The sequence below is a fragment of the Myotis yumanensis genome, unplaced genomic scaffold, assembly GCF_028538775.1.
Source record: "Myotis yumanensis isolate MYYU_CA2020_CCGP unplaced genomic scaffold, mMyoYum1.0.hap1 SCAF_11, whole genome shotgun sequence".
NCBI lineage: Eukaryota > Metazoa > Chordata > Mammalia > Chiroptera > Vespertilionidae > Myotis > Myotis yumanensis.
In genome coordinates this window covers 16,821,817-16,847,066 of record NW_027223762.1, presented here as the reverse complement: position 1 = coordinate 16,847,066, position 25,250 = coordinate 16,821,817, and positions in this window count along the sequence as shown.

Here is a 25,250-nt window from a genome sequence, read left to right as displayed (position 1 = left end):
TATATAATTACATATTGTTTTTATGATTAATCACTATGCTTTAATTATGTTCAATTTGTAACAATGAAATTGGGGGTCACCACAACATGAGGAACTGTATTAAAGGGTCGCGGCATTAGGAAGGTTGAGAACCACTGTTCTAAACCTTTGGAATTTTCCTAGTGATAGCAGTGTCTTTTGTTATTCATAATGAGACCCTTTAGACCACACCTAAGTTGATGCTAATGATTGATTTAGGGGTAAGACTCTCTAGAGTCTGGTAGGGAGCTGGACATTAAGCACTATAAACATTCTTGAGTAAGGAGGTTTAATGAGCTTCTCAGTTGAACTCCTGGAGGTATTGGGAAAATGGTGTGCCCAGAAAAGACCTGGAGCTTCTCACTCCCCCTCCTATACCCTGCCCTATGCATCTCTTCGATCTGGCTGCTCCTGAGTTGTATCTTTTATAATAAATGGGAAAATGTAAGTAAAATGCTTTTCTGACTTCTGTGAGTTTGATAGCAAGTTATTGAATCTAAGAAGGGTTTCCCAGGAACACTTAGTTTATTGTTGAACACAAAGTTGGTGTTCAACTGGAAAATTAGAGCATTGGTTGCTAGTGTTAGAAAATACCCAAATGTAGCATTAGCAGATTGTAAACTTTTTGATAACATAGAACATATATTATACTATTTATATTACACAATTTCACATTAACCTCAACATTTTAAGGAACTCATTCAATGCTTATTAAATAAATGAGTTGACAATAAATTTATTTTCTTTGAACTTGGCACATTCTTGTGATCTGAAATCATTAATGAATTCCCTTTCTTCTTTTTTTTTAATCCTCACTTGAGGATATTTTTCTATTGATTTTTAGAGAGAGTGGAAGAGAGAGGGAAGGACAGAGAGAAATATCGATGTTAGAGAAATACATACATTGGTTGCCTTCTGCAGGAGCTCCGACCAGGAGCCGGGCTGGGGAGAAGCCTGCAACCGAGGTATGTGCCCTTGACCTGAATTGAACCCAGGATCCTTCGGTCTGCAGGTCGACACTCTATCTACTGAGCCAAACTGGCTAGGGCAGGAATTTCCTTTAAAGTGGCTTATTTTTATGCAAAAATATGGAAGTATTCATTTTGGGAAATGAATTTATGTAGTAATCTTTATTATCAGCATGGATTAGGCAGTGTCAATGAAAGAAACAATCAAAGAAAATACTCTTGTAGTAAATAAAACTCCACTCCTTAGTCATAAAACAATGAATTCAGGCCTGATTCTAACTACTGTTGGATATATGATTTATCTCACTTTCCTTTTATATAAAATAAGAATAATATTTACCCATTTCAAGGATTGTTGTGAGAATTAAATGAGCTATTAGAGTATACAAAACCTATGTATTAGTGTCAATATCCTGACAGTAAGGTTATACATAATAAAAGTTCATTATTTTTCTAGTTTCATTATGGACATTACATAATTAAAAACAAACAAACAAACAAACAAACAAACAAACAGGTAGCACACAGTTTTTCTCCATGTAGAAATAATAGTGTATTTAGTTGGATTTATATTCTTTCCTGACATCCATCTGGCATTCTATGCAAGTATAATCACAAAACGCCTCATTACATTATTATGTTTCAAATTTAATTTTGTTATTAAGATGGTGAAAATAGAACAAAACCAAATGAGCTAAAGAAAATATGGAATACTTTAATATAAGATCCTATCAAGTATGCAAAATTTATGGTTAACGAGATTAGTCATTCACTGTTTAGCTGACGCTATCTGAGCAGTATCGCTGCATATAGATAGCTCCATTCATTGTAATGTTGCTACGTTTTATGGATTTTAGTACCCATTTCCCATTGGCAAACCCAAGGGTATGACCAAACCAGTCAAAAACATTTCATCTTTGAAGGTCTGTCTCCTAGTCTACTTTTGTAACTAATTTTGTACCAGTAAGAGACAGAAGTAACTGTAATTTGAATAGGGAAAACTTACTATAAAGAGTGGATAGGCAATTTTTTTCAGTGAGGAGTTACATAGTAAATATGCTTTGCAGGCCATAATGTTTATGTTGTTTCTCAACTACTCAACTGGGTCCTTGTCGAGTAAAAGCAGCCATAGACAAATACCAAACATATGTGAGGGCTGTGTTCCAGTAAAACTGTTTACAAAACAGGTGGCATAGAAGATTTGGCCCATGAGCCACAGTTTGCTGATCCCTCATATAAAATATTATTAACTATAGTATACTAACTAGTAAAAGAAGGCTAACTTTGCTCCCCCAACCTCTCACCCAAGAGGCTGACTTACCAACTTCATTTGAAAGGGTATTACTGTAGTTTACTGTGTGGCAGAGGAATTTTCTGGGGTTTCATGGCCTGGAGCTGATGCCCCCTAGGGTGCAATGACATTTGTACATAGTTCCAGGAAGCCAGAGCTTAACCCAAATGTAATGAGGTTAAGAGATGTTTTCTAGAGCTAGAAAAATTTAAAAAAAATCAAAATTCCAAGGGAAACTACTTGCCAATTCAGGGCAAAATACAGATATATATATATTATGTCATATCTCCAATATTATCTTTGTAAAAAAGAACAATGAAAGGCAATACTTTATTCAACCAGTCATAGACAATAGCCTCAATTATGAAAGATTGAAAAATCATGGGAACTAGAATTCAGGAATGACTTTGGGAAGGAAAGCAGAAGCTAAAACCAAAGACAATTTGACACTACATAGGGAATATGCCACAAAATCTTGGTGGGATAGAAATCTAGGTCTTTGTCATGAGTAATACTGCAAGGCATAGTCAACCAGTAATAACTAGGACCTTATCCTGTTCACAAATACCAATCCACTATGTATAGCACCAGCAGGGTGACTCCTATTGGAATAAATGTATAGGAGTCTGAAATACGGTCCCCTTGGTAGGATGCACTGTGCAGAAGGGTGCTCTGAAAAACAACATATTGAGAGAACCTACTTAACCTGGGGGTAGGTAAATTAATCAAGAGGAGGGGTTTGCAAACGACTACCCAAATTCAGTGGCCTGTTTTTGTAAATAAAGTTTTATTGGCACATAGCAACACCCATTTATTTGCATATTGTATGTGGCTGCTTCTGGGACCATAGCAGGAGCTGAGCATTGTGGTAGAGATCATATAGATAATAGTGACTAAGATATTTGCTATTTGGCATGTTACAGTGTACAAGCCCTGAACAAGGACATGACCAAGTAAAGAACTGATAACTGGTATAGGAAAATAAATTATGTGCTTCAAAATTTCCAGTTGAGAAAACTTGAAGATTGAGGTATCCAAACTGATGAAAACAGAACTCTATAAAGAAGCATTAAAAATGGAAAATCTAAGATGAAAGGTGCTGATTCAATTTTCTGAGCCTCTACACTCTGAAATTGTGGTTAGAAGAGGAAGATCTAATCAGGAGACTGGTCATAGCAGCAGATGATGGTCAGAGACTGAGCTTTAGAATGTGGGTTGAATCAAGATTTTTTTCTAACATTGTGGAATCTCTGCTGATTAACTGATGATGAATAATAATAATGATTAGTTTTTATCATATCAGGGTTGTTTTCATTTCTACATTCTCTTAGGATACATTCTCAAAGTCTTTACCTAACAGCCTGAGAAGCCCTACACGTTGTGATTCTCGTCTCTGTCTCCAATTCCTATCTCAACATTTTCCTTCTCATCCTTGAATAACAGAACTTCATTCAGTGTCTTCTGTCTTGTAGTTTTCTGTTTAAATGCTTCTTCCTGCTGTGAAGCTTCTCCGGTACCAAGTTGAGGTAGTTGCTTCCACTCCATGTTTATTTCGTGTGTTCTTCTCTTAGCAAACATAATTACACCCATCCCTGCATTCTCTTTATGGCCAGAAAAGCTTTAATAGTCTAGGGACCATGTCTGTCTTGCTCAAATTTCTATGCATGGGACTTGGTTTATGTAGGTAATTAATATGTATTTGAAAAATAAAAAGAACTATGAACAAATAAGAAAATGAAAAGCTTTGCAAATGCCACGATCAACACCATCCTCAATGCCAGTGTAGAATGTGGCATTTCATAAATCTTATTTGTATCACGTTCCTGTTTTAACTATTTGGAAGAATAGACTGATGACGGGAAATTTCCATTATGGGTTTTATCTGATGACCTTTATGAGAATCTCACTTAATTACTTTACATCAGCATTTTGTCCATAAGACAAGGTAACTATCCAAAGTGCTCAGGGGAGCAACTAGCACCTTTTAAGTTGCTTAATAACTGCGAGCCACTGTTAGCACAAATCCCTCCCATCTTTTATTTTTTATCTCCTAAGGAGAAGGGAATAAAAATTAAAATATTGACGCTGGTAAATCCAGTCTACTGTGTAGGCCTAATGATATTTTTTTTTTCAGTCTGTGTCGATTATCTAGAGAGAACTGCTTGCAAAGACAAATCATTGTAGGGGTTAAAATTGGTTGCACGTGGCATGTAGAAGACTATGGAGCTGGTTGATCTTGGTGTTCCCCATGCATTTTTAGCACAAGTAAGCTCCTTAAACCTTACTACTCTATTGTAAGAAACTGGTCAGTTTGAAAGTGATGTTGATGACATTTGTGCTAACAGTTTCTAGTAGTTATTAAGCAATTTCAAAGGTGCTAGGCGCTCTCCTGAGTACTTTTAAGGAGTTGCAAATTTCTCACAATCATCTCTTCAGCCTTTACCGAGGCCTTGAGATCTAGTGCCCTTTTCAGAGCTATTTGGCAGATATTAACCTGCTATTTTAAAAAATGTAAAGACAAAAGACCAGAGATTAGTGCTGAGTGGGAAAGTTTTTTTGCCAAGCAGGGAACCCAATTAATTCAGCATGGAACCTAGTATCACAGGGTAAAGTTGAGGAAGGAGAAAAAGTAGAGGCGTCCAATGACTGAAGATTGCTGACTCTGTCCATGCTACAAAAACAAAGGAAGTGCTGCTGATTGATTAGGCAAGTCCTATACTGGCTGGGGGAGGTTGGCTGCTTATGTGTAGTTTGTGTTTTGCGATTATGTTATATCTAGCTGCCTTTTTTGCCTTTTGACATACCCTAGTCAAGATTACAGGGCCAGGCAGGTTTCTATCCATACCAGCAGGCTCATTGGTAAGATTAGGGTATGTCACTACTATAAAAATATAGTGAAAGAAACTTTAGGCAATTTCAACACAACTCTTTTGCTAGGATACATGTGGCAAAGATGCTTATGATTGCCCACAATCATGTTCATTATAAGAAAAAATGAATTCTCTAGTAAGATGATATAGACACAATCACATAATTTAAGTCAAGGTAGCACTGATTAACTGATAGAAATGTTGCCAGTGGAAATCATGTTCTTTCATGGGATCGCGAGGGAAGTATTCCACTGACCCACACAGGGGATGGTGACGTGGCCAGATTTATTTGTGTGGAAATAGAAGGCTGCTCCTATTTCCAATTTCCCATCTCTGTCCTGTCTGCCATAAAAAAAAAACAAAAACTCTAATCTTGTCTTCATCAGGGCCAAAATAAAGGCCAGTGTCCAGCATTTCTGTTTCATATTAAAGCTCAGTTTTTTGGATCTTGCCATGGGCCCACATGATGCTAGACCAGTGGTTCTCAACCTTCCTGATGCCTTGACCCTTTAATACAGTTCCTCATGTTGTGGTGACCCCCAACCATAAAATCATTTTTGTTGCTACTTCATAATTGTAATTTTGCTACTGTAAACAATCTGTAATTATATATGTGTTTTCCGATGGTCTTAGGCGACACCTGTGAAAAGGTTGTTTGACCCCCAAAGGGGTTGCGACCCACAGGTTGAGAACTGCTGTGCTAGACCCACATGGTTGCATGTGTTCCCAAGTAAGAGAGCCAGTGAACAACCAGGAAGTATGTTTTTGGGATGGGGGAGAGAGAGAGATGAGAGAGGAGAGAGAGAGAGAGAGAGAGAGAACTTCTTTGTTACCCTGGGGTTTTGTTTTCTCAGGCTTGAAAAAGACCAAGTGCTTTTTCAAAATAGCCAATCAACATCACAAGCTTTCCAGGGCTTCTGATGCGTCCACTGACTAGCCAATTGATTCTTTCCCCAAGCTAGACTGACAGGCCTCTGTGGTCAAGCACCTCCCCCTGCACCATTTTGACTTCTATTGTACTTGTGCCTGCCTCCCACTGCTCCCATGGGCGGGAGGTGGAGGGGGGAGGAAGGGGTGTTACTCCTTGTGGGGAGCAATGCTGTGATTCCCTGGGGAGTGCGTGAAGTTGTAATTTCTTGGTGGAGCAAGCAGGCTCATGCTCCTCATGCTTATACTTAATATTGTCTGATTCCCTTTGCTTCCTCCCTTTATTAATATCTAGCTCACTACCTATGGTAACAGAAATACAAATTATCAATTATATTCCACAATAAAACATCAAAAACTCCTACAATATTTCTACTTATGTCCAAGTATAATACGAATAGTAAAACAAGTTCTTCTTGTGTATACATGTCTTTTAAGATAAATAATAAGGATTTGTATTTACTACATAGTCAGTATACAACTCGATATTTATTTTTTAAGTTATGGGAGGGACAAAGAAAAGATGACCTGAAAAGAATTTTGTTTTTGCCTCTGTTGTAGTCTTTATCCTTATTTTTTGTTTGTTAGTTTGCTTGTTTGTTTTCTGGCCTTATAACTGATGTCTGAAAATGTCATTAGTGTTCTCATAATGCATGAGAAGGCCTGCTTTTTTACAATTTTCCTCTGGAAGTCTCCTAGCCATTTTAAAAAATCAGTTCTAGAATATTTTACTATGGGGATAAAAAAGTGAGGGTGCCAACATTTCAATCAGAAAAGAAAGGTAAGCGTATGCCTAGGCATAACGCGTGTGATTTCCAGTAATCTCCCTTTCACTCTGTACCCACTTCACCATGGACTGACCAATTGCAAGGAAAGGATATGGCTGTCAGCTTTGTAAATTCCTATTCTTCCTCCAAAGGCTAGTTATATGTAAATGAATTTATTGGCAGTTGGTTAATATGGATATTTTAATATCACCTTTATTTACTGTTGAAGTGCTGTGTGAAAATATAAAAGGAAACTAGAGAAGGATCTCTCTAAGGAACACGAGAAGAAATAGTAGTATGAGTAGTAAGGCTAAGCCAAAATAGCTTACATATTTTATGAAGGTCTATGGCAGTGGTTGGCAAACTGCGGCTTGCGAGCCACATGCAGCTCTTTGGCCCCTTGAGTATGGCTCTTCCACAAAATATCGACTTCTGTGCATGGGCCACGAAGTTTCAATTGCACAGTACATGCGTGCCCGCACGTGGTATTTTGTGGAATAGCCACACTCAAGGGGCCAAAGAGCCGCATGTGGCTCGTGAGCCTCGGTTTGCCGACCACGGGTCTATGGGATTCCCTAAGAACATTTTTTGCTTTATAGTTTTGGAGAAATAATTTGCCAGTATTTTTTTTTTTTTTTTTTTTTTTAAATATATTTTATTGATTTTGTACAGAGAGGAAAGGAGAGGGACAGAGAGCTAGAAACATCGATGAGAGAGAAACACCGACCAGCTGCCTCCTGCACACCCCCCACTGGGGATGTGCCCGCAACCAAGGTACATGCCCTTGACCAGAATCGAACCCGGAACCCTTGAGTCCACAGGCCGACGCTCTATCCACTGAGCCAAACCGGTCAGGGCTTGCCAGTATTTTTTTGTTTGGGCTCATCCTTCTGAGAAACCTCCATGCTGAGGACATCTGAAAGAGCACTGCTCAGTGTGTTCATGTTGCTAGTATCCTAGAGTGCTCCTGGTTGTCACTGTGGCAAGGACTCCTCACAGCTCTAAGGTCACATCAGAGTAGTCATCCCCTCTTCAAAGATCAAATTCATCTTCCTTTAGTCAAACTGAATATTAGTCTCAAGGGAAAATGATTTTTATGGGTGTATGTAAGTATATGACAAAGGAGAAGACCCCCAATTCGACGTTTCCTCTGGGACTAATTTTACTAGTAATCCCATAGCTGAACACTGCTCCATTAAGAGAGAAAGGAGACTGGAGTCAAAATTGACCCCTCCCTGACTGTAGCCACACCGCTCTGACATTTCAAAGAGTTGTACAGCATTGCTTTCAAAGGTCAGAGAATGTCCTGGGTGATTTAAAGGTTTTTCATATCTACATTCTACATTAATATATGAATCCAGGTAATAGTAAGCTGGTCATTAACTAGGTTTATGAAAAGCTGACTGCACAGTATTCTTGAGGGTTGGCCTTAACTTATGACTTGGCATTGTCACAATTCTTCTCCCATGGACTGCTTTACCATCCTGAACTATGTTTAAATACTTTGGATTTTAGGCTTATGGTCCAAGAACTAGACCTAATGAATTCTTGCAGCAAGCACGATTTCAATTACTGTTAGGAATGCACTTCGAATCATTCAGGGATTCTGACTTCTAAACAAAAGACAAAAACAAAGATTATAAATAGGGAAATGGAAAAGGAAACTGCGCAGGGCTGTGAAGATAACTAACTATGATACCAAGAAATAGCTTGTCCGAGACATAATGGGAAAGCTTGGAGACGCTCAAGTATTAATAAGTGCCTTATCTGTGCTTTTAAGAAGCCAGGGTTTTGAAAAGCTCTTAACTGAGTTAAAAGGCCACATTAGAAAAAGTGGATGGAAAACTCTATTGGCTTGAAATATGTGAGATATTCCCTTGTGTGAGTAATTGACTAATTAAAATGGAAAAGCCTCCGAGAGAATCAAGCAGAGAGCAAATGGGAAGGAAGTTCAACAGGAAATAAAGACCTATTTAATCAACTGTGAAAAGACAATCGAGCCTCTGCCTGTTCAAGGGCAGAACTGAATGTCAGCAAAGAATAGGCAGGTTGTCCAGAGTAAACACAGAACTTCACTGCCCTGGCAAGATATTTCAGCAACATGTTTGCTCTACTCTGGCATGAACATTTTTACAGGAAAGTGAAAGGAAGACAAAAATTGTTTGCAATTTTCATCTCACCAATTTAGAAAAAAAAAAAAAGGATCGTCTACAAAGTTCTAAATGCTGTAGGAAGTTCTCATGAATAGAATATTGAAGATATAAAACAGTAGGAGGTAGAAGGATCTATGTCACCACATAAATATTAGGTGCTCACATGCATCTTAAATTCAGTTTAAATGTTGCAAGAGGACAGAGCTGAAAAGGGGATAGTGGAAGTAGGGTCACATGAAAAAAAAATAGTATAAGAAACTGGTCAGAAGGGAGAGAGGAAAGGGAAAGGTTATAAGTACACTAGAGGCCCAGCGTGCACGAAATCCTGTGCGAGTAGCTTGCTTCAGCTTGCCTCAGCTGGCCGCCCTGTCCATCGCCACTCATAGCTTGCGCCCCGCCCTCCACCGCTTGTAGCTCGCACCCCACCCTGCCCTCTGCGAGCACAGCTGCTCCTTTGGTCATGAAGGCGTTCTGGCATCCCGGCCACTGGCCTTTTATTAGTATAGATAAGGTTATAAGGTGATAGAAACATAAATCAAACTTGAGTCCTAGTTTGCCTGTGTTATCCATACTGTTCCAGGCTTCATTCCAGGAAAGCATCTATGTGTCGTAGGTACTCAATAAAGATTTGTCAATGATGCTATTTCTTATCTGTCCATCACCCATCAGACAAATTTCATTTCCAAACATCCCTCTCCCATCCAAGAAAATCATTAGGTTTAAAATTTAGTATTATAAAATAATTGATTCAGAGCACTTTACCTATTAAAACACAATTTAATGCAGGGAAGGACATAAAAGAATGAGTTTCTAAGGTAAATCCTCTCTCAAATTACCTCCCTGACTATCAATGGTGAGAATCTGACTAAATAACAATAAAAAATTGTTTTCTTCCAGCAAAGAGAATAACAGACACTTTCTAAAGTGTATGAATAGTCTGTCATAGACAGTACTGAATTTTTCAAGCCATATTAAAATAAAGCAATCCCAAATAGAGATACTATTTCTAGCACTATGAAATAAATATCCAAGGTTCACACACTTATTATATCGGAGTCCAGCCATACAGAATAATACTGACCGATTAGAATCAATGCTATGTAATTTAGAGGTCCTACCATACACCCCATCACCCAGAAATAGTTTGACGTAGAAGTCAATAACAAAATATGGCAATTCTAGATAGGAGGAAAACCTTGTGAGTTTGGTGTTTTGTTTTTAAATAAAACGGGTGGTCTATTATCTGAACCAAATACCATTCATTGGAACTCTTTCTCCTGTGGAAGAGAGAGTAGAGGTCTAGAAATTAAAAAGAGAAAGTTGGGATCAAGGAGAGGAAGTTAGAAAAGAATAACTCACTCTCAAGTTCTTGTTTCCCATCCTCAAGATTTTGGTCTTCTGCACTGGCTTGGACTTCCATCAGGCGACTTGACAATGGCTTCATTGACTTGAAAATTAAGACGATGCTTTGCCATTGAATCCTCTTGCCACTGAATTTACAGGCAGAGGATTACAGTATTGTCTGGGGATATTAGTTCTGATTATTAAATGGAAATAGAACTGCTATTGGAGTGATATGTGTAAAAACACAGGGCATCATCTGAGACACCGTCTAGTACTACCAAATACACTGAAACACTTATTGAACAATCGTAAAAAATCAGTACAGGTATGTGCACTAAAGGCTCAAGAATGCAGTTTGGAGTCACAACACAAAGTAAAAAAAAAACAAAACCCTAACCAGTGAAGGTATGGACTAAAGGAAAAGTGAACTTGAATTAGGTGGTAAAGAAAGGAAACTAGGTCTGTAATATCTTCCCATATTTTATTATTTGATCATAAACATGAATGCTTATTTCTCTATCTCTAGCCTAATTGTATCTGTTTTTCTCTTCCTTTATGCTACTGTATTTTATAGAGTGTGTTGATTATAATTAAAGTTTAAGTTGATCTCTAAGTTCAGGATATAAAGGTGGAATTGTGATGGAACCAGAAGAGAAATGATCATCAACTAGAGACCTGTTTAATGACTTCAGGGATTTTGTGGCCAATATGATGTAATGTTGAATTGTATACAATTATAAAATGTGTTGTCAGATTAAAAAATTCAGTGTTTTTAAGCATCCATATTTATTAATCTTGTGTGTAAAGATATTTTCATAATAAATGAAAGCAATATATATTAAAGTGTTAGGGTTAGGATTTGGAAGGATTTATGCTAATTTTCTTATAGTTTACAGTCTTCTAATTGGTCTGCAAGAAACATGAATTATTTGTATAATAAAATATAAGAGAAAAATTAATAACACAGCTACAGAATTAAATTTTGCAGTCATTGATTATGCTACCTTTGCATATGAAATGCACATGAAATATTAATAAGTGAAAAATAGGTTTATATTATTATTACCATTATAAATTCAAAATGTTTTAAGTTAAACTGTTTTAATAAATTAGAAAGATGTATGTTCACATGTGAAGTGTCAACAGTAGGTTATTTTTTGGGCAATGCATAAACATGGTATTTTGTGAGTAGGTGTGCTTTCCTGTTTTACAAATATCTGATCAAGGTTATATATTACTTTATAATAATAGAACAAATTATTATTATTAATGAGGTTTTTATTAGAAATAAGTTCTTATATTGGGTTGTATGAATAAGGTCTTGAATTATTATTAGATGTCTTTATTGGTTATAATGAATCTTTGGTTATACGTATATGTAAAATGAACAAATGCTAGTTTTTTCCTTTCTCATGACAGGAATAATTAAAACTTGTGTGAAACATACGGTATTCTGCACAGCATAAGCTCCAAATTAAATGTAATTATGGTCACAAATATTTCTGTCATCATATTAATTATAGTAAGCGACTTAGGTGTTAGTGTATTTTACTATTTCACATAAAATTGAAACTAATGCATTTTAGTTTTGCTTCTTTGCAGCACTAATTGGTCTATTTGGCTTGCCTATTATAGCAGCTATTTTCACAAATATTTCTAAAGATTTCCACATTTTATGTTATCTTTTTAGAAATGAATAATTTTGACCATCTATATTTCAAATTGAAGTATAATTTCAGTCCTTTAATATCAATGACTTGTGACATATTTTATTGCGTATTTATTTTCATCATGTTTTATGGAAGAAAGCTTAAGACACATCAAGCTAGAATACATTAGCAATATCTGAAGACAGCATTTGGAAAAATATTGCTGACAAAAGTATAATACATTATGTATCTTAAATATAAAGTGTGTATCTGTCTGTCTATATATTTGTCTATCTGCATCTATATTAAAAATTATTTTCTAAGTGTTTTTTGCTAAAATATAAGGTTTTAAAATATGTTGACATTGTATTTGTTTAATTCTCTAATCTAATTACTGGGTTAATTTTTAAGTGAATGCTAGTGATGTCATTCTCTTTTCTCATGGGAGCTAGGCAAGTTAAAGTCCATTGAATTCTTTATAATATTTGAATAAGCTCTTATTTGGAGCTATAAAAGTGCCCAGTTTGTTACTGTATTCAGCTACAAAGAACAGTGAAGATCTGTATCACATTAGCCTTGATATCATGGAGAATGTCTAAGTATGTAGCTTTAAAATATTATGCAGGTGCACCTTGGAGATTTTGCAGACTCGATTCCATATCATTGCAATAAAGCAAATATTACAATAAATCAAGTTTTTGTTTCCTATTGCATATAAAAGCTATATTAACATTATACTGTAGTCTTTTAGGTGTGCAATAGCATTATATCTAAAAAAAAAATCAACAATGTACTGTACATAGCATAATTTAAAAAAATAGTGCTAAAAGCCAGGTGGGTCCTAGAAATATCAGGGGCTTTGTAAAGTAGATGATTGTCTAACACTATGCTGTACATTGAAACTAATACAGGACAATATTGAATATAAACTGTATTTGAATAAAAACTACTAAAAAATAGTGGTAAAAAATGCTAACTATCACCTGTGCTTACCAGGAGTTGTAATCTTTTTACCAGTGCAGGGTTTTTTCTCAACTCGGCGCTGCTGACTAATTAGGGTGGTGGTGGCAGAAGCTTGAGTTGCTGTTGCAATTGATTAAAATAAGACAACAACGAAGCTTGCCACATCATTTAACTCCCTTTCATGAATAATTTCTCTGTAGTATGCAATGCTGTTTGATAGCATTTTACCCAGAGTATAACTTAAAAAAAAAAAAAGGAGTCAATTCTCTCAAACCCTGCCACTGCTTTATCAACTAAGTTTATATAATATTCTAAATCCTTTGTTGTCATTTCAACAATTTTCACAGCATCTTTGCCAGTGGCAGATTCCATCTCAAGAAACCACTTTCTTAGCGCATCCATAAGAAGAAATTCCCCATCACTCTGTCTATCTATCTATCTATCTATCTACCTACCTATCTATCTATCATCTATCTATCTATCTATCTATCTATCTATCTATCTATCTATCTATCTATCCATCCATCCATGTACCTATTTTATATATAGGGCATCCCCCCAAAATGTATACACACTTTCACAGCTGATAGCTAAATTTTGAAAATGAAATGTACTTTAATAAACGCTGCCTTGCCCTAGCTGGTTTGGCTCAGCGGATAGAGCATTGGCCTGTGGACTGAAGGGTCCCAGGTTCGATTCCGGTCAAGGGCATGTACCTGGGTTGCGAGTACATCCCCAGTAGGGGGCGTGCAAGAGGCAGCTGAATGGATGTTTCTCTCTCATTGATGTTTCTAACTCTCTATCCCTCTCCCTCTCCCTTCCTCTCTGTAAAAAATCAATAAAAAAAATGTATTAAAAATAAAATAAACGCTGCCTTTATAATTATTCAAAGTGTGTGCATACATTTTTTTGGGCACCCTATATATCTATATGTTGGAAATTTAGGGTCCTTATGAATGATTTCTCTGATTTGAAAAGGACAATTTCTGTTTATTTACTAATTCAATTTATTCTTATGGTTTTCTTTATTATTATTTAATTATTAATATTATTATTATTAAACTACTAACAAAACTGAATAAGATTTCTTTTGAAACAACCCATCTTGGTCATCAAGTATTTATTGTTTTAAAATTGTATTCTAAGGAAATTAGCAATACCAAATAAATTAGGAAATGAATAAACATTTTTTATATTTCATAATCTCAAAAATCAGTACTACATAGTGAAATGAAATTAACATCACTTTTCAGTTTAAGCATTTTCTTTGTTTTTATAAAATAATGGAATGAAGGAAGGTCAAACTATTTTATCATCACTATTATTTCTGCGGAGTTACATTATTATAAATACATGACTTTCTTCTCATTTATTTGCCTAAATAATGACATTAATTTGCATTTGAACAGTTTTGATATTTTCAAACTGCTTTGTTTCATGATATTAATAATAATTGTACTGAGGCATGGCACAGCAAAATAAAGATAAAGAGCTTAAGGAAGTAGATTATTTTTGATATGTTTATCTGGATTCGCGTAGATATGGTATGCTTTGTGTAAAGCAGCTAATACAGGGAAGTAAGAGCTCATTAGTTGGTGTCCTTGGGAACTGCTTAATACTGAAGATATCATCACCTTATAAGTTTAGACTGTTAATATTATGTGTGTTGTTTTAATTATTAGCTGAAACTATCATCTTGTATTTAATCTCTTTCCTTCCAGGTGAAACCATTTCTTCTCTGAACTTGCAGACTTTATCTCATTCATGTATCCTGAGATGAGCTCTTGCTCAGGAACGGGATATGCTCATGGGAGACCCTGGAATAAAGGAGGCCTTGGCAGGTAGTAAAGTTCACTGCCCAAACTGTGCGTGCTTTTACCTGCCTACCACGTGTTCTTTGATGACCTTTTCCTTAATTTAAACCACCTGAGTCTTCAACATTGGGTTGGGCTGGTAGTTTCCACCAGGAGAAAGGCATCTTGGGAGCTGAGCTGATCAATAACCCTCCTCCGAGTGTGTTGAGTTAAAGTGTGGAACATGAGCTTGGGGAAATCAGCAACTCTTTTCTGTTCCTCTTTGACCTTCTACCGCGGCCACCACCGTGAGTCATTTTCCTTTTTAATGTGGATTTAGCAGCTCAAGTCAGATAGAGAGATGGGCACAGTGCCTGCATCTCCCAGCTGATGCAAATATAAGTAATTAGGAGTGCATTATACTTTAATATCTTCGACGATAAGTAAAATAATTTAAAATAATGTTTATATTTTGGGCCTAGAAGAAAACTTCGATGGTATCAAATACACATGTTTATCTCTGAGCATGAACAACAAATTTTACTTGAGTATTTGTTTGTGTGAATTGAAATATTACAGCCTATATTCTTAGACACCAGTATCCTTATGCATGCAGATTTTTTCAGATATTAAAGTTATATAATATATTTATAGCCCCCCAAATGATTCTTATGAGGACTTAAATGCTTTACTATTGCCCTATGATTAAACTTCACATTTTCTTATTGGGAAAAGGATCACATAATTATTGTTTAGTAGAACATTTCCATTTTTATTTATAAATATTATTTTCAGTAGGACATTTCCATTTTTATTCAGTAGGACATTTCCATTTTAATTTATAAATATTTATAAAATAATATTCTATAAATATTATCAACCTAATATACCATCTAACAAAAGACAATTACTCTCTCAACTTTAGCATGTATAAAAATCAAAATTAATGATTTTTATTTTAGAGCTTGTTTATTCTGTGATTCTAATGGTTTTGCTAAATAATGAAAGCCATTTTCTATCCATTTGATATCTTGAACTTAATTTTGCAAAATGGTTAAAGGAACCATACAAGTTATTAGCTCTGCTATATTCTACATTCTGTCTAATAGATCAAGGACCTAGAATGCTAAAAGTTTTCCTATACTAAAGTTTTTTTTAATTTTCTTTCTTTCAAATTATATATACATTCTTCAGCCTAGAGTCAGCCATTTCTTTTTTGGTGTTCCAAACTGTATTTCCAAATTAGTACCCACACTTAAACTCACACTGTAAATAATTTTGATTATTTCAAAAGCTCCATATCCTACAATATTAACTCACCCCTTATCATTCCACCATTAATTCCTTTGTTGCTATTATTACACTTCTTAACATCCTGTAGAGCCACTCTTGTATAAAACACAATGTGGGCAAAGCTGCTCTGGTAAACCCTTCTGGAAATGACCATAGTATAAGTTCTTCGTTGCAAATATTTTTTTTCTTTTTTGCCAAGTAATACTTCTATGAAGATCAGTGGGCATAGTGTGCAGAACAAGAGTGGAGGCTTTAGGGAACTGATAGCTCTTATTATTATGTTATAAGAGTCTAGGGTATAGATTAGAACCTATCTCATGTTGTACTCTCCATACTCATGAAGCAGAGTAGAGTGTTAGAACAGAAACGCTAAAGACAATTTGTATCTTAGCTCTGGCAGTTTCTACCTTATAATCTATTTAGCATTTCTCTGAATCAGTTACCTCACCTGTGAAAGGGAATAATAGTGCCTAATTCATCTGGTTCTTGTGAAAAGAAGTCCCAGGAGGAGTTTCCTTAGGTCAGTGGTTCTCTACCTTGGCTGCTCATTAGAATCATCTGGGAATCTTTTTAAAATCCTGGTTTCTGGGCCTCATCCTCCGGAAATTCCATTTCTTTGTTATGGGGTGGGGCCACAACATTAGTAACAAAGAAACAGAATTTCCAGAGGATGAGGCCCAGAAATCAGGATTTTAAAAAGATTCCCAGGTGATTCTAATGTGTAGCCAAGGTTGAGAACCACTGCCTTAGGTGATTCTAAGGATTTCTATAATACTTTAGTAGGGAGAGATTTGTGCTTAAATTCTTTTTTTGGACAAGAGAGTGACAAAGAAACAAATGAATAGTATAAAATGATGTAAAGGTTTAGAAATTTCATAACAAAACTCACGGATTTTTATCTATAGCTTATCTCTGTGGTTATAAACTATCACAGTAACTGTACTGTTTAGCATATGTATGCATGTATATACTGTTTAGTTATGGATTGGTTTAATTCATTCTAAATTTAATTTGTAAGGTACTTATATGGTCTTTAGTGAAAACCTTTTTTAGTGTGATTGAGTCAAGAAAACTGGCCGACCACATGGATCTCCTTCCTGCTCTAAATTTCTAAGAAAGACATAAAATATACTCAGAGCTCTGAAACACAAGGTGTATGCTTCATGGACCCCAAGGTCTGAAGATCTCTTGAAAGACAGAGGAACTACTGACTGACATTTCCACAGCGTGGGTTCGTGTGAAAGGTGAAAGCGGCTTTTGCTTAAAAACAGAGGATGAAAGAGCAGGGGAGATTTCTCAGGCAGCCACCAGGGCTGTGTCTCAGGCACCCGAGAGAGGAACAACCAGCCAGGGAAATGCACCTCAAATCCGCAGGCAACAAACAAGTGGGTGCCGGGGAGAGGACATAAACAATGCGCCCTGCTTCCCCACCAAATGAGCTACAAATGCATGTTTCATCCCCCCCCCCCTCCCCCCGGCTACTGGAGACATGCTGCAATATGCTGAAAGAGCATTTGTGGAAAGCTCTAAAACAGAAATAGTCATTCAACGAAGAATCCCCAAACATTGAGAAAATCTAATATTGGCTCCAATAGGAGAGGCAGCAAAGTCAACAAACACCTTTTAGAACGAAAACAAGTTTAATTTGAAATAAAGTATTATGTAATTTGCTCGAGTGGATAAGATAGATTTCAAGTTCATGTAATAAGAGCAGGCTGTGAAATGTACATACACACATGCATATTCTTCCCACAGATTTCTACTTCCCCCAGGTTCTCCCAGATAGCTCTCTCCTGCAGTTCATTTTCAATTACGTGTGACTATAGAAGAGTCGTTTTTCCAACCCCTCTGTATAACTGGAATTTCTATCACACACACACCGGGGTACCCTTCTCTCCTGTTTACCTGCATACCTCCTTATCCAGTCTGGTTTTCCTTATAGAACTTAACACAACTTGATTTATTATATTACTAGAATATGATCTTTATGTGGCCATATAGATTGTTGTCTTTTGTTGGGACCTCCGTGCTAGAAAAACCCCTGGTATGTAATTGACATCTAATAAATATGCATTAAAATAACACATTTTAGTAAAACAGGTCCTACAAGGAAAAGAAGGTGTCATTAAAGTTTGGCTGTCCATGTTTTACATCACTCGCATAAGAATTGAACATTTTATTAGAAATTGTGAGATTCAAGTAATCTTTAGAGATTTAAATTTATGAGTATTTCATATTTCAAATGTTTCTATCACAATTAAGTAAAAAATTAATGATCCCATTATTTAGCTGCCCTTCTTAGGAGTGGAGGGTTTTCCTTTGGCCGTGGTTTTAGATGAAGGAGAGAAGTGAGGATTGGCCTGGAGGTACTTCTTATAAGTCTGTCTTTCTGATCATAGTGTGAATTCCATGAAGCTTGGCAGCTGGAATTTATTCTCCTTCCCATTTCATCATCCTGGCATAGCAGCCATCTTGGGACAGGCCATCAATAAATGTTTAGTGGATTAATGATTGAATGAGTAATTTTGTTTCCAAAAAGTGAAAATTTATTTAAAGTCATTCTCTGTTTTTGCCTTCACACTATTTAACTTCTACCTTGTTTATTTATTCCAAACTCTAAATACTTAAGCATTCAGACATTTTAGCACATATATTATCTCTTTGAGCAGAAATTAGCTAGAGGGTAAAATGTCTTTTGCAAGGTGTTTATTTTCTCAGTATCCTCAATGAGCTTAAGGCAAAGGGAAGAGACAAACAAGTTGGCAAATACCTCAATAACATTTTGTACTGGGTGATAGAAATCTCGGCTGGGTCCTGAGGAAGGCAAAGGAGCAGCAGAAATGCTTCAGCGAAGTGTTGAAGGTGACTAGATATTTGTAAAGCTGAAAAGCAGGGAACGGGCAGTCCAGTGAGCAGTGGTGGCTGGCCTTCCCTAGGATTTCTGGGGACAGGCTTGTAGTCTTCAGAGTCACAGGCAGGACAAAGAAGGAGGTTGTAGAAGCAAACCGAGCTGAGGTGACTGGAGCCTTTCAGTCATTCAGTCATAAATAATACCCAACACATGTCTATTGAGAGTCTAATATATTCTAGATTCTGGCACTAAAGCTGTGAAGACAAATCATTGCCCTGATGGGCCCTATACGCTAGTGTAAAGACAGACCTTAAAAAAAGAAAATCTGTACAGCATCATAAACAAAAGGAAGCACGAAGAGAAAAATAAAGCGAGTGAGAGAAATAGAAATGATCAGAGGGCAGTCAGGGAAGGCCATAAAGAGGAGAGAAAAGAGCCCGATGGATAGGACTGAATGTGGAGGGGGGATGTGGTAGGGGACATTCCAGGCTTAAGGAACAACCAATGCAAAGGCACAGAGGGAGAAGTATGCCTGGACAGTGTGGTGAGAGAGAGAGACAGGGTCAGAGAGGCATAAAGTTCCACAGCTCAGGGTTCTAATAGGGCATGTAATGACTAGGCTTTCTCAACAGCTGAGTGGGATGGCACTGACAGATGCTGGGCTGAGGAGGGGACAATGTGACTTACATTTTGACTTACAATGTGACTTAGCTTTTACATGCCCAGAGAGGAAGGGGAAGATTCAGGAAAGTCGTGTGTCCTAAAGTCAACTTTGAAATGCTTCAAAAAAGGTGATGTGGTCCTTTGTGCCAATGTCCTCAATAGTTCACCTAAAAGTTGCCTGAGAGCTGACCATTAGACAAAGCAAGAGTGATGACATTGCTAAATTCATTAAAACTGCAGATTGTTTGGGAAATGTTAGGAGCAATAGTCTAAATGGGGAAGGCATAAGAGAGGGAATGAAAGGGAAATCATTGCAAATTTGTTGTAAAAAGTAGTATGGATATAATCTTGAAGGAACCTGGGGGCCACAACATACTTATTTGCAGGAAAATGAATGTTTGGCAGATGATTTGTATTCCAAGGTGAGAGACATTGGAAACGGCGTTCCCAGTAGTTCATGCAAGAGGTAAGAAGACCTACAAGGATGCTATGAACATGTAAACTAATTTGCCCAGAGAACACCTCAAGCCAGCTTTTTATATTGTATCACCTTTAAAAATTAAATATTTACTCAGCCGTTTTAACGCTGGTGAGCTTGCTATGTAGGACACGACGCTGGCCAGGGAGGTGAGCTAGTTTTCTTAGGTTGGCGATGGTTTGCTGAAGGTGCCTCCTTTCACAACCCAGTCTCCTTCCTGAGCAGTGGCAGATATTTATAGGCTGATGGATTGAGGTTAAGGGTTCAGATAGTGATTGTTAAATTGATTCTTTCTTTGTGCAGAGCTAATAAACTCCCAAGCTCACAGGGATGGAGGCAGTGCCCTTGGCCTCATTAGCACTGTTTTCTAGCTTCTCTATATATTCTTGAATTTAGAGCAGGTATATTCAGGGTTGCCAACTACTTTTAGTTTTTTTATTCCTCCCAGTGTTTCATCTTTCATCTTTTTTCCATCAAAACCTATGCTCTTTCTTTCTTTTCTTTCTTTTCTTCTCTTTCTTTCTTTTTTGTTTTGTTTTAAGAAATAGGATTTCTCAAAACAGTTGCTCAAGGGTTCAAAAAACCCTAAGTGCCTCAAGCAGACCTGTCATAATGTGAAAGATTGCTGCTCACGGGAGCTTCTCATGATCATTCCCTTCTGGGTTTTCCCACATTTTGGGTCAATTCTGTTGGAAAACGTGGGAATTATCTAGAAAGTTTCTCCCTGGCATCCAGGAAAGAACATAAATTGATCAAAATAAAGGAGTGAAGGAGGTGAGTGTGAGTGGGGAGCATTTCTATTCCACACCCCTCTCATTGACTTTTTTTTTTTTTAATATATTTTATTGATTTTTTACAGAGAGGAAGGGAGAGAGATAGAGAGTCAGAAACATCGATGAGAGAGAAACATAGATGAGCCGCCTCCTGCACATCTCCTACTGGGGATGTGCCGGCAACCCAGGTACACGCCCTTGACCGGAATCGAACCCGGGACCCTTGAGTCCACAGGCCGACACTCTATCCACTGAGCCAAACCGGCTTCGGCTCATTGACTTTTGTGAGTTATCAGTGCATGATTAGCCCCTAAGCAGCAGGAAATGATCATTCATACCACCTGCTGTTCTACCCATTCTGGTACAGCATACAGGAGAGAGGGCTCTTTGCCACTAAGAACTTTTTGCCTTATTTTTGGTCATTTTACTCTCACAGAAAATTCCATTATAATAGAATGAGGAGAGATATCCTAAAATGTAGTTAAAAAATAAGGATTTTTCCTGGGATGTGATTGTCAATATTCTTTTTTAAAGCCATGGCAATGGTTTCTTGTCATGGCTTGAAAGCAAAGAATAAACGGGTTAAAATGCTTGATAGATCCCGTGATATCAGTACAAGAGCTTAGCAAAAGAGCTGAGGGCTAAAGTGCCCCATAAAACATTCCATAGTAAAAATGATGATCGTTATAGTCAAATAAAATAGGATGGTAGCCAAAGTGAAGATTTACAGCAACTTCTCAAACAATATAATAGCAAAGAGTGGGATGGATTTTTTTTCTATATGATAGTTCAGCAGCCCACAATTCTTCCTTCTAGTATTTTCAAAAATAAATCTTTCAAAGTTCTTAAATGTGCCACTTCCTCATTGTAACCGTGCAGCATTACAGTTTGAGATAATCAAGAACCCTGAAGGCAAATACTTTTCAAAGTTTTTAGATCCAGCATGAGAGCATGAGAGCATGTGAATGTCATCTGTGCTATATTTCTATCACGGTATCACTTATTTATGTACAGCCTCTGATCTTGATGCATTGTGCAATGAGGGAGTAGTTGTACAATGGATGTGCATGGAAGATGAGGGAAGACACACGATGGGATGGAAATCGAATGGTTGGGAGTGGCTGGAAAAGTACAATGAAAGCTAAGACTCTCAATTCAGTCGGTACCTTTAATATTGTAATGTTTGCATTTAGATCTTAAAAGATTATTAAACACATAGAGGAAAGAAACCTTTCTTTCTACTTGGTTTGCTATCTTGGGCCACTGCCTGGGTGATCTAATTTGCTCCTCAAGATGGGATAAGATAAAATCTGATTACTTTGCTTTGTTGAATAAAATAGCAGTTTAGTTATTAAGTCATTGCCAATATTTTTACTGGTCAGCTTCTTTCAATTATTGTTTAAACATGTGCTGAGTATTTCAATCTGCCCATCATACAGCAGTTTCACAGCCCTCCTTGAACTATGTGCTTGTAAAAATTTGATTATACATTTAAAAATAAAAATATTTCTTTCACAATGTTTAAGGCGATATGTATTAATTAAATAGTATTAAGGTTATATATATATTACTTTGAATATGGTAGGAGTTTAATAATTTAGTTATTGAAACAACAAATCAAAAGATGAAAATTTAAGCTCTAATTTAACATGAATGTAAGTAATATTTTTGGAGTCAATCATTGTCATTGCATGATCCATCCCGAGGAAAGGATGTATTTCATGTTAGCAACAATTCAGCCAAAGAATTTTTTATGAGGCTTGAACATTGAAAATGTATCTTCATGAACTATTATGAAGTTCCACTTTAAACGGGTTCTGAATGTGTGTGAGCCTTCAGCATTTTTGTAACCTTGTTTGATGGCCTTACTTTTAAGTTAGAATTTGCTGATTCTTCTTTTGATATTAACATGACATCCTCAAGTAGTAAAAATGTGCGTCCGTGATTTCAAAAGGGTTTGAAGATATTTGTATACTTTTTTTTTCTGATAAGCAAGATTTGAAGGGACACTAAGATCTTCATCATATACCTGATTTTAAATGTAGTTTTGAAACACTGCTTCATTCTTTTCCAGTTTAATTCTTTGAATGTATTCTAGTTTTCATTACCAGAAATATGTCTGGAGAGAAATAATAGGCAAAATATCCAAATCCCTGATTAGTTTATCTTATGCAAATACTTTTCAGACACCTGAAAACTATTTTCTTTAAAGTGTTATGCCTGACATTTTAGTGAGCACCTAGAGGACTGAGATGCTATTTGTTCCTTGAAAAAGAAATATAGCAAATGAATAAAAAGTGATATTATAGGGCGAAAGATAAATATTCTGGGAAAGGAACAACTTAGTGCTATGAAAATCACAAGAATAAGCATTATAGTTTTATTAGGTGGAGGATGGATCAGAAGTGTTTTATAAAGAGTGTGGCATTTGGGAATAACCTTGATAATAAAAAGGATTTCAGAAAACAAACAGCAGGCATGGGGTTCCTATGGGCTTTGTTCAGGAATGTGTATAACATGTAACCTATTGGTGATAGACGAGTGGGAGGGCAGAGAAAGATTAGGCATAGGATGTAGACAGGACACTGTGGATACACCTTGATCTATGAGTTTGGACTTAATTCTTTGTTGATTAAAAGCAAGATGTCATTTTTAGTAGTGAATTCGTACAATCAAAGCTGTGACTTTGAAAAGTGTCTTGCCTGGTGTGTTTCAGATGTATTAAGTGCATCTTTGGAAAGGAGAGGCTGGTGGAAAGCTCACTTTCACAGAGGATGTGTGAGGAATGAGGCTAGTTTCAAAGATGGTAGCAATTAACTGTGAATTGACTACTTTCTAGGGTCTGGGCCCTTGCCTGCTAATCATAGGAAAAAGAGGTTTGAGTGGGTCAGAGTTAATTTCTTAAATATGCAAATGATAACATGTCACTCTCCTTCAGTGGACATTTATTTCTCTTAGAGGGAAAAATATCAGAATCTCTCAAGGGGCTAATAATGCCCTGATCAATCTCTTGTATGACTCATAAAGCCCCGAGTATTTAGGGTTCTATTGATTTTCAGACCTTCAACTCAGAATACATAGCTTATTGCCATCTCTGCTTTAGTCACATCAGACTTTTGAGTTTCACAAACGTACCGAGGGACAGACCCTCCTTGGAACAACTTCTTTTCTCAATCCACCTCTCTTGGTGAGTTTCTATTTTTCGAGACCTCAGCTCCATAATGACTTTTCAACAAAGACTTATTTCAATTCTAACAGTAATTGCTTCCTTATTAAGCATTCTCTTAGGTCAATGTGCTCCTCATTGGTGATGCTCATTCCAGTCATAATTTAACAGTTACTAGTATTTGTCTGTTTTTTATTAATATTTTTTTCAAGAAACTATACACTCCAGTTGTCATTTTCAGTCATCATTGTGCCTAAAATACAATCTTCAACAATTATTTGCAAATATGTATATTTGTAGTCATTTAAAAGAAAAAAGTATCATGAAAAATAGAGAAAAAATAATTGAGAGTTAAAATACATTTTTTTTTTTAGTAACAAATTAATGGAACTCTGGAAAATAAAGACTATTGGAACATTAGAGCAGAAGTCACATAGACAATATTTATACAAGAAAATTCAAGCCCTATAGAAAACCAGTTTAGGAAGTTGAACACACTAAGCCTAAGAAATTTGTGAAGAAAGAACTGAGAGAATGAAAGCATAGAAATTACATAGAGTTATAAAACATTAAAATGATATACCACATACATTTTGAACCATGTTACAACTCAGAAAAGTTGCTTTATGCATTGATTTTATAAGGAAGTTGCTTGAGGAGCAGATACTTCTCTAAAATTACAAAATATATAAAATCGAGAAAGAAGAAAGACAGATCTTGTGAAAAAGAGAATTCGGTTTAAGAGATCAAAGCTCAAAAGTTTTAGGGTGAAACCTATGTTGTAAACTTAGATAATAAGTCCAGATTGTTGTAGGAAGAATGAGGTTCCTATAAAAAATAAAAATGTTAAAAAAGACATAAGTAAAGCAAAAATCAAAACTAAGTAATTAATATATATATATATATATATATATATATATATATATATATTTGAAACTTGGAATACAAATTATATGAGAGCATGGAAAGGCACAAAAATACAACAGCAGATAATTTTAAATTCTAGGAAATATATAATTCTTACAAGAAAATCATATAAAGCCAACTAAAATATAATTTTAAACAATTGTTTATATGAGAAAAATAGAACCTATTTGATCTGATATTAGGACTATTCTCTTTTGAGAAGATTAGGAGTCATGATATTGAACTCAGAGAGAAGAAAATAGAATGCTAGAAAACTAACCTGACATTGAACATGTTTCTCCAGGTTCAAATTGTTATTTACTGATTTTCCATTTTAAAACTCAACCAATGAACCAGGTATAAAAATGATTATTGGC